Raw genomic sequence first — 15,987 nt, 5'->3', positions numbered from 1 at the left:
GGAGCAGTGTCTGTCATCTACTTGGTCAGCTGTAGATGGCTCACCTGGGGAGATGTGAAAAGAGAGAGCTCCAGTGGTGCAATCGGTTAGCGCGCGGTACTTATACAGCAGTACTTGCACTGAGCCATGCCGAGGTTGTGAGTTCGAGCCTCACCTGGAGCAGCCGTGTTGTTTTTCATAAACCATTTCACAAAAAGTAAAGTTTAAACTCAGAGTATGGACGGCCCTTGCTAGAGAGTCTTTACTTCTTATAGGATCTACGTGTCCTACTCCTCTGGGTGCCAAATATCACATATCCTCCGCGATGCTCAGTTTAAACATTCCATGATGTGCCATCTTGCATTTCATGCAAACACCACATCAGTGCATTTAAAAATACATTTGTAGAATAATAAATATGATGAAAACAGTGTTCTCACATGATAACCATAAACTGAAGAGCTGCAAAAAATGCTGTATCAGCTACTTACAATAAAAGGTGACTCGAAAAAACTAGCAAAAGAAGAGCATCATCATATTAAAGGTTCTATTCACTATCTTGAGTTGCACCATAGCAGCTTATGGTGCTTTTCTGCTCAGAGTGTGCCTCCAATCCCACATTCATTTTTAATTTCTTTGCAGTTTAAAAAACAACAATTACTGCTCGAAGTTCACTTTTCAAAACCATTCAACCTATTAAATGTATTTCTCTAACCTATGAATGTGGTCCATGTTCACTTTTCCTCATCTTCATCTCGATACTCCTTTCCCAGAAACCAGGTTCACTTCTTCATTCAACCCACCCATCCAAAGTCACCAAATCTTTGAAGCAAGTCTGCCTATTCTCCCTTTCTCTCTATGTACAAGATACCTTGTATCATTTGAATGGACAGCAGGAGAGAAGGATATTTATGGTGAGTGGGGGTGGGGTTTTGAGGAGTAACCTCATTTGCCTAAGAGCCGGGGTATCTGGGAAAAAAAGTATTTTATGGGGGAAGACTTTCACATCTCCTTGGTGAAATTTGTAGGGCCTTATAACATCCTTTCTGTGGATGCAGATTCAGTCGGAACAGAGGTCCTAGTCCTCGCTCTGCCTTTCAAAGGAACTGTAAATATGCATGGCTTATTTGGCTTTGCCCGGCAGGGCTTGCCCGCCAGGGTGAGAATGGCGTTTGTCAGGCGTTCGTCAGGCGATCGGAAGGGGTGAGGCAATAATTTATAATTCAATGATCTTCATGATATTTTCTTGATAATATGAAAGCAGGAAAGGGAAGCTTGGCAATAAGCAATCCTAAAGCAAGGTGTGACTCCAGGGAAGAATGACTTGAAAACAACATACAGAAAGACTCATGTAAAAAGGCCCTGATGAGGCTTGAACTCATGACCCCTGGTTTACAAGACCAGTGCTCTGCCACTGAGCTACAAGGCCAGTCTGCACGCAAGATGTAAATTGCAACATGTATTCTTACTGAGGTATGAATATATCTATGATTTTGAGACTCTGTATGGAAACGTAGTTGCATATGAATGTCCACGTGCGCGCACACATTGAAGACCATGCTTAAGGCACTTTTTTTGGAAGTATGAAAAACTACATTTTCATATGAGAAAATAAGAGTTTTCGCATTCAAGACCATACCGATAGCTCTAGTTAGTATGTCTGCAATCAGTGACATATAGAGAACCCACTTATTAGAAGTGATCTGTCTCTGTGGGGCAGACATATGTTAACAGTCATTCATTTGAGACGGCCTAAACTTTAGGAGTAAGAGCTGCTTTCTTATCAATCTATTTATCCAAACTGGTTAATAAGCCAGGAGTGAGTGAAAGGCAATCCTCTGGAAACTCCATGAAAGATCTAATTTCTATTACGCACAAAATACTTCACTTTATTTGACATATTTGTTAAAATGGAACAGTCAGATGATCCCATCTAGCGGATCCTGGCTCTGTCTTGAAAGAGAGTGTAATTATACTACAAGAAATGCTGGCCATCAAAAGAGACTCTGATGGCTTTCCGACGAAGGTGGGATTCAAACCCACGCGTGCAGAGCACAATGGATTAGCAGTCCTTCGCCTTAACCACTCGGCCACCTCGTCTGCCCTACAGCCCCATCTGAAACCTTGCTTCACAAAAGGTACTGAAGTGTCAATATACTGTACCAAAAAAGAAAAAAACAGCTGAGGCAAGATCTCACATTCCACGTCTTCCCCCAATCAGGGACCTACATTTCATTTTTGGTAAATTCTTACTATGTGCTAATTACAAATATTCATAAGATTCCCCTAGACTTTGTCAGAACTGTCAAGATATAATTCTATGGGGTTTTGAATTGACAGAGCATATGTTATAGGACAATTATAGAATCTATTCCGTTTGGACTGTATTTTTAAAAGTCATGATAACATGCTAGCATGTGAGTCGATCTTGCACAGTGAATGATGGAGCAGTGTCTGTCATCTACTTGGTCAGCTGTAGATGGCTCACCTGGGGAGATGTGAAAAGAGAGAGCTCCAGTGGCGCAATCGGTTAACGCGCGGTACTTATACAGCAGTACTTGCACTGAGCCATGCCGAGGTTGTGAGTTCGAGCCTCACCTGGAGCAGCCGTGTTGTTTTTCATAAACCATTTCACAAAAAGTAAAGTTTAAACTCAGAGTATGGACGGCCCTTGCTATAGAGTCTTTACTTCTTATAGGATCTACGTGTCCTACTCCTCTGGGTGCCAAATATCACATATCCTCCGCGATGCTCAGTTTAAACATTCCATGATGTGCCATCTTGCATTTCATGCAAACACCACATCAGTGCATTTAAAAATACATTTGTAGAATAATAAATATGATGAAAACAGTGTTCTCACATGATAACCATAAACTGAAGAGCTGCAAAAAATGCTGTATCAGCTACTTACAATAAAAGGTGACTCGAAAAAACTAGCAAAAGAAGAGCATCATCATATTAAAGGTTCTATTCACCATCTTGAGTTGCACCATAGCAGCTTATGGTGCTTTTCTGCTCAGAGTGTGCCTCCAATCCCACATTCATTTTTAATTTCTTTGCAGTTTAAAAAACAACAATTACTGCTCGAAGTTCACTTTTCAAAACCATTCAACCTATTAAATGTATTTCTCTAACCTATGAATGTGGTCCATGTTCACTTTTCCTCATCTTCATCTCGATACTCCTTTCCCAGAAACCAGGTTCACTTCTTCATTCAACCCACCCATCCAAAGTCACCAAATCTTTGAAGCAAATCTGACTATTCTCCCTTTCTCTCTATGTACAAGATACCTTGTATCATTTGAATGGACAGCAGGAGAGAAGGATATTTATGGTGAGTGGGGGTGGGGTTTTGAGGAGTAACCTCATTTGCCTAAGAGCCGGGGTATCTGGGAAAAAAAGTATTTTATGGGGGAAGACTTTCACATCTCCTTGGTGAAATTTGTAGGGCCTTATAACATCCTTTCTGTGGATGCAGATTCAGTCGGAACAGAGGTCCTAGTCCTCGCTCTGCCTTTCAAAGGAACTGTAAATATGCATGGCTTATTTGGCTTTGCCCGGCAGGGTGAGAATGGCGTTTGTCAGGCGTTCGTCAGGCGATCGGAAGGGGTGAGGCAATAATTTATAATTCAATGATCTTCATGATATTTTCTTGATAATATGAAAGCAGGAAAGGGAAGCTTGGCAATAAGCAATCCTAAAGCAAGGTGTGACTCCAGGGAAGAATGACTTGAAAACAACATACAGAAAGACTCATGTAAAAAGGCCCTGATGAGGCTTGAACTCATGACCCCTGGTTTACAAGACCAGTGCTCTGCCACTGAGCTACAAGGCCAGTCTGCACGCAGGATGTAAATTGCAACATGTATTCTTACTGAGGTATGAATATATCTATGATTTTGAGACTCTGTATGGAAACGTAGTTGCATATGAATGTCCCCGTGCGCGCACACATTGAAGACCATGCTTAAGGCACTTTTTTTGGAAGTATGAAAAACTACATTTTCATATGAGAAAATAAGAGTTTTCGCATTCAAGACCATACCGATAGCTCTAGTTAGTATGTCTGCAATCAGTGACATATAGAGAACCCACTTATTAGAAGTGATCTGTCTCTGTGGGGCAGACATATGTTAACAGTCATTCATTTGAGAATGCCTAAACTTTAGGAGTAAGAGCTGCTTTCTTATCAATCTATTTATCCAAACTGGTTAATAAGCCAGGAGTGAGTGAAAGGCAATCCTCTGGAAACTCCATGAAAGATCTAATTTCTATTACGCACAAAATACTTCACTTTATTTGACATATTTGTTAAAATGGAACAGTCAGATGATCCCATCTAGCGGATCCTGGCTCTGTCTTGAAAGAGAGTGTAATTATACTACAAGAAATGCTGGCCATCAAAAGAGACTCTGATGGCTTTCCGACGAAGGTGGGATTCGAACCCACGCGTGCAGAGCACAATGGATTAGCAGTCCATCGCCTTAACCACTCGGCCACCTCGTCTGCCCTACAGCCCCATCTGAAACCTTGCTTCACAAAAGGTACTGAAGTGTCAATATACTGTACCTAAAAAAGAAAAAAACAGCTGAGGCAAGATCTCACATTCCACGTCTTCCCCCAATCAGGGACCTACATTTCATTTTTGGGAAATTCTTACTATGTGCTAATTACAAATATTCATAAGATTCCCCGAGACTTTGTCAGAACTGTCAAGATATAATTCTATGGGGTTTTGAATAGACAGAGCATATGTTATAGGACAATTATAGAATCTATTCCGTTTGGACTGTATTTTTAATAGTCATGATAACATGCTAGCATGTGAGTCGATCTTGCACAGTGAATGATGGAGCAGTGTCTGTCATCTACTTGGTCAGCTGTAGATGGCTCACCTGGGGAGATGTGAAAAAAGAGAGCTCCAGTGGTGCAATCAGTTAGCGCGCGGTACTTATACAGCAGTACTTGCACTGAGCCATGCCGAGGTTGTGAGTTCGAGCCTCACCTGGAGCAGCCGTGTTGTTTTTCATAAACCATTTCACAAAAAGTAAAGTTTAAACTCAGAGTATGGACGGCCCTTGCTAGAGAGTCTTTACTTCTTATAGGATCTACGTGTCCTACTCCTCTGGGTGCCAAATATCACATATCCTCCGCGATGCTCAGTTTAAACATTCCATGATGTGCCATCTTGCATTTCATGCAAACACCACATCAGTGCATTTAAAAATACATTTGTAGAATAATAAATATGATGAAAACAGTGTTCTCACATGATAACCATAAACTGAAGAGCTGCAAAAAATGCTGTATCAGCTACTTACAATAAAAGGTGACTCGAAAAAACTAGCAAAAGAAGAGCATCATCATATTAAAGGTTCTATTCACCATCTTGAGTTGCACCATAGCAGCTTATGGTGCTTTTCTGCTCAGAGTGTGCCTCCAATCCCACATTCATTTTTAATTTCTTTGCAGTTTAAAAAACAACAATTACTGCTCGAAGTTCACTTTTCAAAACCATTCAACCTATTAAATGTATTTCTCTAACCTATGAATGTGGTCCATGTTCACTTTTCCTCATCTTCATCTCGATACTCCTTTCCCAGAAACCAGGTTCACTTCTTCATTCAACCCACCCATCCAAGGTCACCAAATCTTTGAAGCAAGTCTGCCTATTCTCCCTTTCTCTCTATGTACAAGATACCTTGTATCATTTGAATGGACAGCAGGAGAGAAGGATATTTATGGTGAGTGGGGGTGGGGTTTTGAGGAGTAACCTCATTTGCCTAAGAGCCGGGGTATCTGGGAAAAAAAGTATTTTATGGGGGAAGACTTTCACATCTCCTTGGTGAAATTTGTAGGGCCTTATAACATCCTTTCTGTGGATGCAGATTCAGTCGGAACAGAGGTCCTAGTCCTCGCTCTGCCTTTCAAAGGAACTGTAAATATGCATGGCTTATTTGGCTTTGCCCGGCAGGGCTTGCCCGGCAGGGTGAGAATTGCGTTTGTCAGGCGTTCGTCAGGCGATCGGAAGGGGTGAGGCAATAATTTATAATTCAATGATCTTCATGATATTTTCTTGATAATATGAAAGCAGGAAAGGGAAGCTTGGCAATAAGCAATCCTAAAGCAAGGTGTGACTCCAGGGAAGAATGACTTGAAAACAACATACAGAAAGACTCATGTAAAAAGGCCCTGATGAGGCTTGAACTCATGACCCCTGGTTTACAAGACCAGTGCTCTGCCACTGAGCTACAAGGCCAGTCGGCACGCAGGATGTAAATTGCAACATGTATTCTTACTGAGGTATGAATATATCTATGATTTTGAGACTCTGTATGGAAACGTAGTTGCATATGAATGTCCACGTGCGCGCACACATTGAAGACCATGCTTAAGGCACTTTTTTTGGAAGTATGAAAAACTACATTTTCATATGAGAAAATAAGAGTTTTCGCATTCAAGACCATACCGATAGCTCTAGTTAGTATGTCTGCAATCAGTGACATATAGAGAACCCACTTATTAGAAGTGATCTGTCTCTGTGGGGCAGACATATGTTAACAGTCATTCATTTGAGACGGCCTAAACTTTAGGAGTAAGAGCTGCTTTCTTATCAATCTATTTATCCAAACTGGTTAATAAGCCAGGAGTGAGTGAAAGGCAATCCTCTGGAAACTCCATGAAAGATCTAATTTCTATTACGCACAAAATACTTCACTTTATTTGACATATTTGTTAAAATGGAACAGTCAGATGATCCCATCTAGCGGATCCTGGCTCTGTCTTGAAAGAGAGTGTAATTATACTACAAGAAATGCTGGCCATCAAAAGAGACTCTGATGGCTTTCCGACGAAGGTGGGATTCGAACCCACGCGTGCAGAGCACAATGGATTAGCAGTCCATCGCCTTAACCACTCGGCCACCTCGTCTGCCCTACAGCCCCATCTGAAACCTTGCTTCACAAAAGGTACTGAAGTGTCAATATACTGTACCTAAAAAAGAAAAAAACAGCTGAGGCAAGATCTCACATTCCACGTCTTCCCCCAATCAGGGACCTACATTTCATTTTTGGGAAATTCTTACTATGTGCTAATTACAAATATTCATAAGATTCCCCTAGACTTTGTCAGAACTGTCAAGATATAATTCTATGGGGTTTTGAATAGACAGAGCATATGTTATAGGACAATTATAGAATCTATTCCGTTTGGACTGTATTTTTAATAGTCATGATAACATGCTAGCATGTGAGTCGATCTTGCACAGTGAATGATGGAGCAGTGTCTGTCATCTACTTGGTCAGCTGTAGATGGCTCACCTGGGGAGATGTGAAAAGAGAGAGCTCCAGTGGCGCAATCGGTTAGCGCGCGGTACTTATACAGCAGTACTTGCACTGAGCCATGCCGAGGTTGTGAGTTCGAGCCTCACCTGGAGCAGCCGTGTTGTTTTTCATAAACCATTTCACAAAAAGTAAAGTTTAAACTCAGAGTATGGACGGCCCTTGCTAGAGAGTCTTTACTTCTTATAGGATCTACGTGTCCTACTCCTCTGGGTGCCAAATATCACATATCCTCCGCGATGCTCAGTTTAAACATTCCATGATGTGCCATCTTGCATTTCATGCAAACACCACATCAGTGCATTTAAAAATACATTTGTAGAATAATAAATATGATGAAAACAGTGTTCTCACATGATAACCATAAACTGAAGAGCTGCAAAAAATGCTGTATCAGCTACTTACAATAAAAGGTGACTCGAAAAAACTAGCAAAAGAAGAGCATCATCATATTAAAGGTTCTATTCACCATCTTGAGTTGCACCATAGCAGCTTATGGTGCTTTTCTGCTCAGAGTGTGCCTCCAATCCCACATTCATTTTTAATTTCTTTGCAGTTTAAAAAACAACAATTACTGCTCGAAGTTCACTTTTCAAAACCATTCAACCTATTAAATGTATTTCTCTAACCTATGAATGTGGTCCATGTTCACTTTTCCTCATCTTCATCTCGATACTCCTTTCCCAGAAACCAGGTTCACTTCTTCATTCAACCCACCCATCCAAAGTCATCAAATCTTTGAAGCAAGTCTGCCTATTCTCCCTTTCTCTCTATGTACAAGATACCTTGTATCATTTGAATGGACAGCAGGAGAGAAGGATATTTATGGTGAGTGGGGGTGGGGTTTTGAGGAGTAACCTCATTTGCCTAAGAGCCGGGGTATCTGGGAAAAAAAGTATTTTATTGGGGAAGACTTTCACATCTCCTTGGTGAAATTTGTAGGGCCTTATAACATCCTTTCTGTGGATGCAGATTCAGTCGGAACAGAGGTCCTAGTCCTCGCTCTGCCTTTCAAAGGAACTGTAAATATGCATGGCTTATTTGCTTTGCCCGGCAGGGTGAGAATGACGTTTGTCAGGCGTTCGTCAGGCGATCAGAAGGGGTGAGGCAATCATTTATAATTCAATGATCTTCATGATATTTTCTTGATAATATGAAAGCAGGAAAGGGAAGCTTGGCAATAAGCAATCCTAAAGCAAGGTGTGACTCCAGGGAAGAATGACTTGAAAACAACATACAGAAAGACTCATGTAAAAAGGCCCTGATGAGGCTTGAACTCATGACCCCTGGTTTACAAGACCAGTGCTCTGCCACTGAGCTACAAGGCCAGTCTGCACGCAGGATGTAAATTGCAACATGTATTCTTACTGAGGTATGAATATATCTATGATTTTGAGACTCTGTATGGAAACGTAGTTGCATATGAATGTCCACGTGCGCGCACACATTGAAGACCATGCTTAAGGCACTTTTTTTGGAAGTATGAAAAACTACATTTTCATATGAGAAAATAAGAGTTTTCGCATTCAAGACCATACCGATAGCTCTAGTTAGTATGTCTGCAATCAGTGACATATAGAGAACCCACTTATTAGAAGTGATCTGTCTCTGTGGGGCAGACATATGTTAACAGTCATTCATTTGAGACGGCCTAAACTTTAGGAGTAAGAGCTGCTTTCTTATCAATCTATTTATCCAAACTGGTTAATAAGCCAGGAGTGAGTGAAAGGCAATCCTCTGGAAACTCCATGAAAGATCTAATTTCTATTACGCACAAAATACTTCACTTTATTTGACATATTTGTTAAAATGGAACAGTCAGATGATCTCATCTAGCGGATCCTGGCTCTGTCTTGAAAGAGAGTGTAATTATACTACAAGAAATGCTGGCCATCAAAAGAGACTCTGATGGCTTTCCGACGAAGGTGGGATTCGAACCCACGCGTGCAGAGCACAATGGATTAGCAGTCCATCGCCTTAACCACTCGGCCACCTCGTCTGCCCTACAGCCCCATCTGAAACCTTGCTTCACAAAAGGTACTGAAGTGTCAATATACTGTACCTAAAAAAGAAAAAAACAGCTGAGGCAAGATCTCACATTCCACGTCTTCCCCCAATCAGGGACCTACATTTCATTTTTGGGAAATTCTTACTATGTGCTAATTACAAATATTCATAAGATTCCCCTAGACTTTGTCAGAACTGTCAAGATATAATTCTATGGGGTTTTGAATAGACAGAGCATATGTTATAGGACAATTATAGAATCTATTCCGTTTGGACTGTATTTTTAATAGTCATGATAACATGCTAGCATGTGAGTCGATCTTGCACAGTGAATGATGGAGCAGTGTCTGTCATCTACTTGGTCAGCTGTAGATTGCTCACCTGGGGAGATGTGAAAAGAGAGAGCTCCAGTGGCGCAATCGGTTAGCGCGCAGTACTTATACAGCAGTACTTGCACTGAGCCATGCCGAGGTTGTGAGTTCGAGCCTCACCTGGAGCAGCCGTGTTGTTTTTCATAAACCATTTCACAAAAAGTAAAGTTTAAACTCAGAGTATGGACGGCCCTTGCTAGAGAGTCTTTACTTCTTATAGGATCTACGTGTCCTACTCCTCTGGGTGCCAAATATCACATATCCTCCGCGATGCTCAGTTTAAACATTCCATGATGTGCCATCTTGCATTTCATGCAAACACCACATCAGTGCATTTAAAAATACATTTGTAGAATAATAAATATGATGAAAACAGTGTTCTCACATGATAACCATAAACTGAAGAGCTGCAAAAAATGCTGTATCAGCTACTTACAATAAAAGGTGACTCGAAAAAACTAGCAAAAGAAGAGCATCATCATATTAAAGGTTCTATTCACCATCTTGAGTTGCACCATAGCAGCTTATGGTGCTTTTCTGCTCAGAGTGTGCCTCCAATCCCACATTCATTTTTAATTTCTTTGCAGTTTAAAAAACAACAATTACTGCTCGAAGTTCACTTTTCAAAACCATTCAACCTATTAAATGTATTTCTCTAACCTATGAATGTGGTCCATGTTCACTTTTCCTCATCTTCATCTCGATACTCCTTTCCCAGAAACCAGGTTCACTTCTTAATTCAACCCACCCATCCAAAGTCATCAAATCTTTGAAGCAAGTCTGCCTATTCTCCCTTTCTCTCTATGTACAAGATACCTTGTATCATTTGAATGGACAGCAGGAGAGAAGGATATTTATGGTGAGTGGGGGTGGGGTTTTGAGGAGTAACCTCATTTGCCTAAGAGCCGGGGTATCTGGGAAAAAAAGTATTTTATTGGGGAAGACTTTCACATCTCCTTGGTGAAATTTGTAGGGCCTTATAACATCCTTTCTGTGGATGCAGATTCAGTCGAAACAGAGGTCCTAGTCTTCGCTCTGCCTTTCAAAGGAACTGTAAATATGCATGGCTTATTTGGCTTTGCCCGGCAGGGTGAGAATGACGTTTGTCAGGCGTTCGTCAGACGATCGGAAGGGGTGAGGCAATCATTTATAATTCAATGATCTTCATGATATTTTCTTGATAATATGAAAGCAGGAAAGGGAAGCTTGGCAATAAGCAATCCTAAAGCAAGGTGTGACTCCAGGGAAGAATGACTTGAAAACAACATACAGAAAGACTCATGTAAAAAGGCCCTGATGAGGCTTGAACTCATGACCCCTGGTTTACAAGACCAGTGCTCTGCCACTGAGCTACAAGGCCAGTCTGCACGCAGGATGTAAATTGCAACATGTATTCTTACTGAGGTATGAATATATCTATGAATTTGAGACTCTATATGGAAACGTAGTTGCATATGAATGTCCACGTGCGCGCACACATTGAAGACCATGCTTAAGGCACTTTTTTTGGAAGTATGAAAAACTACATTTTCATATGAGAAAATAAGAGTTTTCGCATTCAAGACCATACCGATAGCTCTAGTTAGTATGTCTGCAATCAGTGACATATAGAGAACCCACTTATTAGAAGTGATCTGTCTCTGTGGGGCAGACATATGTTAACAGTCATTCATTTGAGAATGCCTAAACTTTAGGAGTAAGAGCTGCTTTCTTATCAATCTATTTATCCAAACTGGTTAATAAGCCAGGAGTGAGTGAAAGGCAATCCTCTGGAAACTCCATGAAAGATCTAATTTCTATTACGCACAAAATACTTCACTTTATTTGACATATTTGTTAAAATGGAACAGTCAGATGATCCCATCTAGCGGATCCTGGCTCTGTCTTGAAAGAGAGTGTAATTATACTACAGGAAATGCTGGCCATCAAAAGAGACTCTGATGGCTTTCCGACGAAGGTGGGATTCGAACCCACGCGTGCAGAGCACAATGGATCAGCAGTCCATCGCCTTAACCACTCGGCCACCTCGTCTGCCCTACAGCCCCATCTGAAACCTTGCTTCACAAAAGGTACTGAAGTGTCAATATACTGTACCTAAAAAAGAAAAAAACAGCTGAGGCAAGATCTCACATTCCACGTCTTCCCCCAATCAGGGACCTACATTTCATTTTTGGGAAATTCTTACTATGTGCTAATTACAAATATTCATAAGATTCCCCGAGACTTTGTCAGAACTGTCAAGATATAATTCGATGGGGTTTTGAATAGACAGAGCATATGTTATAGGACAATTATAGAATCTATTCCGTTTGGACTGTATTTTTAATAGTCATGATAACATGCTAGCATGTGAGTCGATCTTGCACAGTGAATGATGGAGCAGTGTCTGTCATCTACTTGGTCAGCTGTAGATGGCTCACCTGGGGAGATGTGAAAAGAGAGAGCTCCAGTGGCGCAATCGGTTAGCGCGCGGTACTTATACAGCAGTACTTGCACTGAGCCATGCCGAGGTTGTGAGTTCGAGCCTCACCTGGAGCAGCCGTGTTGTTTTTCATAAACCATTTCACAAAAAGTAAAGTTTAAACTCAGAGTATGGACGGCCCTTGCTAGAGAGTCTTTACTTCTTATAGGATCTACGTGTCCTACTCCTCTGGGTGCCAAATATCACATATCCTCCGCGATGCTCAGTTTAAACATTCCATGATGTGCCATCTTGCATTTCATGCAAACACCACATCAGTGCATTTAAAAATACATTTGTAGAATAATAAATATGATGAAAACAGTGTTCTCACATGATAACCATAAACTGAAGAGCTGCAAAAAATGCTGTATCAGCTACTTACAATAAAAGGTGACTCGAAAAAACTAGCAAAAGAAGAGCATCATCATATTAAAGGTTCTATTCACCATCTTGAGTTGCACCATAGCAGCTTATGGTGCTTTTCTGCTCAGAGTGTGCCTCCAATCCCACATTCATTTTTAATTTCTTTGCAGTTTAAAAAACAACAATTACTGCTCGAAGTTCACTTTTCAAAACCATTCAACCTATTAAATGTATTTCTCTAACCTATGAATGTGGTCCATGTTCACTTTTCCTCATCTTCATCTCGATACTCCTTTCCCAGAAACCAGGTTCACTTCTTCATTCAACCCACCCATCCAAAGTCACCAAATCTTTGAAGCAAGTCTGCCTATTCTCCCTTTCTCTCTATGTACAAGATACCTTGTATCATTTGAATGGACAGCAGGAGAGAAGGATATTTATGGTGAGTGGGGGTGGGGTTTTGAGGAGTAACCTCATTTGCCTAAGAGCCGGGGTATCTGGGAAAAAAAGTATTTTATGGGGGAAGACTTTCACATCTCCTTGGTGAAATTTGTAGGGCCTTATAACATCCTTTCTGTGGATGCAGATTCAGTCGGAACAGAGGTCCTAGTCCTCGCTCTGCCTTTCAAAGGAACTGTAAATATGCATGGCTTATTTGCTTTGCCCGGCAGGGTGAGAATGACGTTTGTCAGGCGTTCGTCAGGCGATCGGAAGGGGTGAGGCAATCATTTATAATTCAATGATCTTCATGATATTTTCTTGATAATATGAAAGCAGGAAAGGGAAGCTTGGCAATAAGCAATCCTAAAGCAAGGTGTGACTCCAGGGAAGAATGACTTGAAAACAACATACAGAAAGACTCATGTAAAAAGGCCCTGATGAGGCTTGAACTCATGACCCCTGGTTTACAAGACCAGTGCTCTGCCACTGAGCTACAAGGCCAGTCTGCACGCAGGATGTAAATTGCAACATGTATTCTTACTGAGGTATGAATATATCTATGATTTTGAGACTCTGTATGGAAACGTAGTTGCATATGAATGTCCACGTGCGCGCACACATTGAAGACCATGCTTAAGGCACTTTTTTTGGAAGTATGAAAAACTACATTTTCATATGAGAAAATAAGAGTTTTCGCATTCAAGACCATACCGATAGCTCTAGTTAGTATGTCTGCAATCAGTGACATATAGAGAACCCACTTATTAGAAGTGATCTGTCTCTGTGGGGCAGACATATGTTAACAGTCATTCATTTGAGAATGCCTAAACTTTAGGAGTAAGAGCTGCTTTCTTATCAATCTATTTATCCAAACTGGTTAATAAGCCAGGAGTGAGTGAAAGGCAATCCTCTGGAAACTCCATGAAAGATCTAATTTCTATTACGCACAAAATACTTCACTTTATTTGACATATTTGTTAAAATGGAACAGTCAGATGATCCCATCTAGCGGATCCTGGCTCTGTCTTGAAAGAGAGTGTAATTATACTACAAGAAATGCTGGCCATCAAAAGAGACTCTGATGGCTTTCCGACGAAGGTGGGATTCGAACCCACGCGTGCAGAGCACAATGGATTAGCAGTCCATCGCCTTAACCACTCGGCCACCTCGTCTGCCCTACAGCCCCATCTGAAACCTTGCTTCACAAAAGGTACTGAAGTGTCAATATACTGTACCTAAAAAAGAAAAAAACAGCTGAGGCAAGATCTCACATTCCACGTCTTCCCCCAATCAGGGACCTACATTTCATTTTTGGGAAATTCTTACTATGTGCTAATTACAAATATTCATAAGATTCCCCGAGACTTTGTCAGAACTGTCAAGATATAATTCTATGGGGTTTTGAATAGACAGAGCATATGTTATAGGACAATTATAGAATCTATTCCGTTTGGACTGTATTTTTAATAGTCATGATAACATGCTAGCATGTGAGTCGATCTTGCACAGTGAATGATGGAGCAGTGTCTGTCATCTACTTGGTCAGCTGTAGATGGCTCACCTGGGGAGATGTGAAAAGAGAGAGCTCCAGTGGTGCAATCAGTTAGCGCGCGGTACTTATACAGCAGTACTTGCACTGAGCCATGCCGAGGTTGTGAGTTCGAGCCTCACCTGGAGCAGCCGTGTTGTTTTTCATAAACCATTTCACAAAAAGTAAAGTTTAAACTCAGAGTATGGACGGCCCTTGCTAGAGAGTCTTTACTTCTTATAGGATCTACGTGTCCTACTCCTCTGGGTGCCAAATATCACATATCCTCCGCGATGCTCAGTTTAAACATTCCATGATGTGCCATCTTGCATTTCATGCAAACACCACATCAGTGCATTTAAAAATACATTTGTAGAATAATAAATATGATGAAAACAGTGTTCTCACATGATAACCATAAACTGAAGAGCTGCAAAAAATGCTGTATCAGCTACTTACAATAAAAGGTGACTCGAAAAAACTAGCAAAAGAAGAGCATCATCATATTAAAGGTTCTATTCACCATCTTGAGTTGCACCATAGCAGCTTATGGTGCTTTTCTGCTCAGAGTGTGCCTCCAATCCCACATTCATTTTTAATTTCTTTGCAGTTTAAAAAACAACAATTACTGCTCGAAGTTCACTTTTCAAAACCATTCAACCTATTAAATGTATTTCTCTAACCTATGAATGTGGTCCATGTTCACTTTTCCTCATCTTCATCTCGATACTCCTTTCCCAGAAACCAGGTTCACTTCTTCATTCAACCCACCCATCCAAGGTCACCAAATCTTTGAAGCAAGTCTGCCTATTCTCCCTTTCTCTCTATGTACAAGATACCTTGTATCATTTGAATGGACAGCAGGAGAGAAGGATATTTATGGTGAGTGGGGGTGGGGTTTTGAGGAGTAACCTCATTTGCCTAAGAGCCGGGGTATCTGGGAAAAAAAGTATTTTATGGGGGAAGACTTTCACATCTCCTTGGTGAAATTTGTAGGGCCTTATAACATCCTTTCTGTGGATGCAGATTCAGTCGGAACAGAGGTCCTAGTCCTCGCTCTGCCTTTCAAAGGAACTGTAAATATGCATGGCTTATTTGGCTTTGCCCGGCAGGGCTTGCCCGGCAGGGTGAGAATTGCGTTTGTCAGGCGTTCGTCAGGCGATCGGAAGGGGTGAGGCAATAATTTATAATTCAATGATCTTCATGATATTTTCTTGATAATATGAAAGCAGGAAAGGGAAGCTTGGCAATAAGCAATCCTAAAGCAAGGTGTGACTCCAGGGAAGAATGACTTGAAAACAACATACAGAAAGACTCATGTAAAAAGGCCCTGATGAGGCTTGAACTCATGACCCCTGGTTTACAAGACCAGTGCTCTGCCACTGAGCTACAAGGCCAGTCTGCACGCAGGATGTAAATTGCAACATGTATTCTTACTGAGGTATGAATATATCTATGATTTTGAGACTCTGTATGGAAACGTAGTTGCAT

The 15,987-nt window shown here is 41.1% G+C and overlaps 17 non-coding genes across 17 annotated transcripts; 5 read left to right on the top strand and 12 right to left on the bottom strand.

The window, feature by feature from the left end:
- The first annotated feature begins 67 nt into the window (after positions 1 to 67).
- On the top strand, positions 68 to 162 carry TRNAI-UAU (transfer RNA isoleucine (anticodon UAU)). Its single transcript has 2 exons — positions 68 to 105; positions 127 to 162. It is a non-coding gene; the product is annotated as a tRNA-Ile (tRNA).
- A 1,174-nt stretch (positions 163 to 1,336) lies between these two features.
- Positions 1,337 to 1,408, bottom strand: TRNAT-UGU (transfer RNA threonine (anticodon UGU)). Its single transcript has one exon. It is a non-coding gene; the product is annotated as a tRNA-Thr (tRNA).
- A 1,082-nt stretch (positions 1,409 to 2,490) lies between these two features.
- TRNAI-UAU (transfer RNA isoleucine (anticodon UAU)) lies at positions 2,491 to 2,585 on the top strand. Its single transcript has 2 exons — positions 2,491 to 2,528; positions 2,550 to 2,585. It is a non-coding gene; the product is annotated as a tRNA-Ile (tRNA).
- Positions 2,586 to 3,745: 1,160 nt separating this feature from the next.
- Positions 3,746 to 3,817, bottom strand: TRNAT-UGU (transfer RNA threonine (anticodon UGU)). Its single transcript has one exon. It is a non-coding gene; the product is annotated as a tRNA-Thr (tRNA).
- Positions 3,818 to 4,406: 589 nt separating this feature from the next.
- Positions 4,407 to 4,488, bottom strand: TRNAS-GCU (transfer RNA serine (anticodon GCU)). The gene has a single exon. It is a non-coding gene; the product is annotated as a tRNA-Ser (tRNA).
- Positions 4,489 to 6,169: 1,681 nt separating this feature from the next.
- On the bottom strand, positions 6,170 to 6,241 carry TRNAT-UGU (transfer RNA threonine (anticodon UGU)). The gene has a single exon. It is a non-coding gene; the product is annotated as a tRNA-Thr (tRNA).
- Positions 6,242 to 6,830: 589 nt separating this feature from the next.
- TRNAS-GCU (transfer RNA serine (anticodon GCU)) lies at positions 6,831 to 6,912 on the bottom strand. The gene has a single exon. It is a non-coding gene; the product is annotated as a tRNA-Ser (tRNA).
- Positions 6,913 to 7,324: 412 nt separating this feature from the next.
- On the top strand, positions 7,325 to 7,419 carry TRNAI-UAU (transfer RNA isoleucine (anticodon UAU)). Its single transcript has 2 exons — positions 7,325 to 7,362; positions 7,384 to 7,419. It is a non-coding gene; the product is annotated as a tRNA-Ile (tRNA).
- A 1,159-nt stretch (positions 7,420 to 8,578) lies between these two features.
- On the bottom strand, positions 8,579 to 8,650 carry TRNAT-UGU (transfer RNA threonine (anticodon UGU)). The gene has a single exon. It is a non-coding gene; the product is annotated as a tRNA-Thr (tRNA).
- A 589-nt stretch (positions 8,651 to 9,239) lies between these two features.
- On the bottom strand, positions 9,240 to 9,321 carry TRNAS-GCU (transfer RNA serine (anticodon GCU)). Its single transcript has one exon. It is a non-coding gene; the product is annotated as a tRNA-Ser (tRNA).
- Positions 9,322 to 9,733: 412 nt separating this feature from the next.
- TRNAI-UAU (transfer RNA isoleucine (anticodon UAU)) lies at positions 9,734 to 9,828 on the top strand. Its single transcript has 2 exons — positions 9,734 to 9,771; positions 9,793 to 9,828. It is a non-coding gene; the product is annotated as a tRNA-Ile (tRNA).
- A 1,160-nt stretch (positions 9,829 to 10,988) lies between these two features.
- On the bottom strand, positions 10,989 to 11,060 carry TRNAT-UGU (transfer RNA threonine (anticodon UGU)). The gene has a single exon. It is a non-coding gene; the product is annotated as a tRNA-Thr (tRNA).
- A 589-nt stretch (positions 11,061 to 11,649) lies between these two features.
- Positions 11,650 to 11,731, bottom strand: TRNAS-GCU (transfer RNA serine (anticodon GCU)). Its single transcript has one exon. It is a non-coding gene; the product is annotated as a tRNA-Ser (tRNA).
- A 412-nt stretch (positions 11,732 to 12,143) lies between these two features.
- Positions 12,144 to 12,238, top strand: TRNAI-UAU (transfer RNA isoleucine (anticodon UAU)). Its single transcript has 2 exons — positions 12,144 to 12,181; positions 12,203 to 12,238. It is a non-coding gene; the product is annotated as a tRNA-Ile (tRNA).
- Positions 12,239 to 13,397: 1,159 nt separating this feature from the next.
- On the bottom strand, positions 13,398 to 13,469 carry TRNAT-UGU (transfer RNA threonine (anticodon UGU)). Its single transcript has one exon. It is a non-coding gene; the product is annotated as a tRNA-Thr (tRNA).
- A 589-nt stretch (positions 13,470 to 14,058) lies between these two features.
- On the bottom strand, positions 14,059 to 14,140 carry TRNAS-GCU (transfer RNA serine (anticodon GCU)). The gene has a single exon. It is a non-coding gene; the product is annotated as a tRNA-Ser (tRNA).
- A 1,681-nt stretch (positions 14,141 to 15,821) lies between these two features.
- On the bottom strand, positions 15,822 to 15,893 carry TRNAT-UGU (transfer RNA threonine (anticodon UGU)). Its single transcript has one exon. It is a non-coding gene; the product is annotated as a tRNA-Thr (tRNA).
- Positions 15,894 to 15,987: the final 94 nt, after the last annotated feature.

Source organism: Triturus cristatus, chromosome 12, assembly GCF_964204655.1.
Source record: "Triturus cristatus chromosome 12, aTriCri1.1, whole genome shotgun sequence".
NCBI classification, from domain to species: Eukaryota; Metazoa; Chordata; class Amphibia; order Caudata; family Salamandridae; genus Triturus; species Triturus cristatus.
Note: the sequence above shows the minus strand (reverse complement) of the source record. Positions and strands in the feature narration are given on the sequence as shown.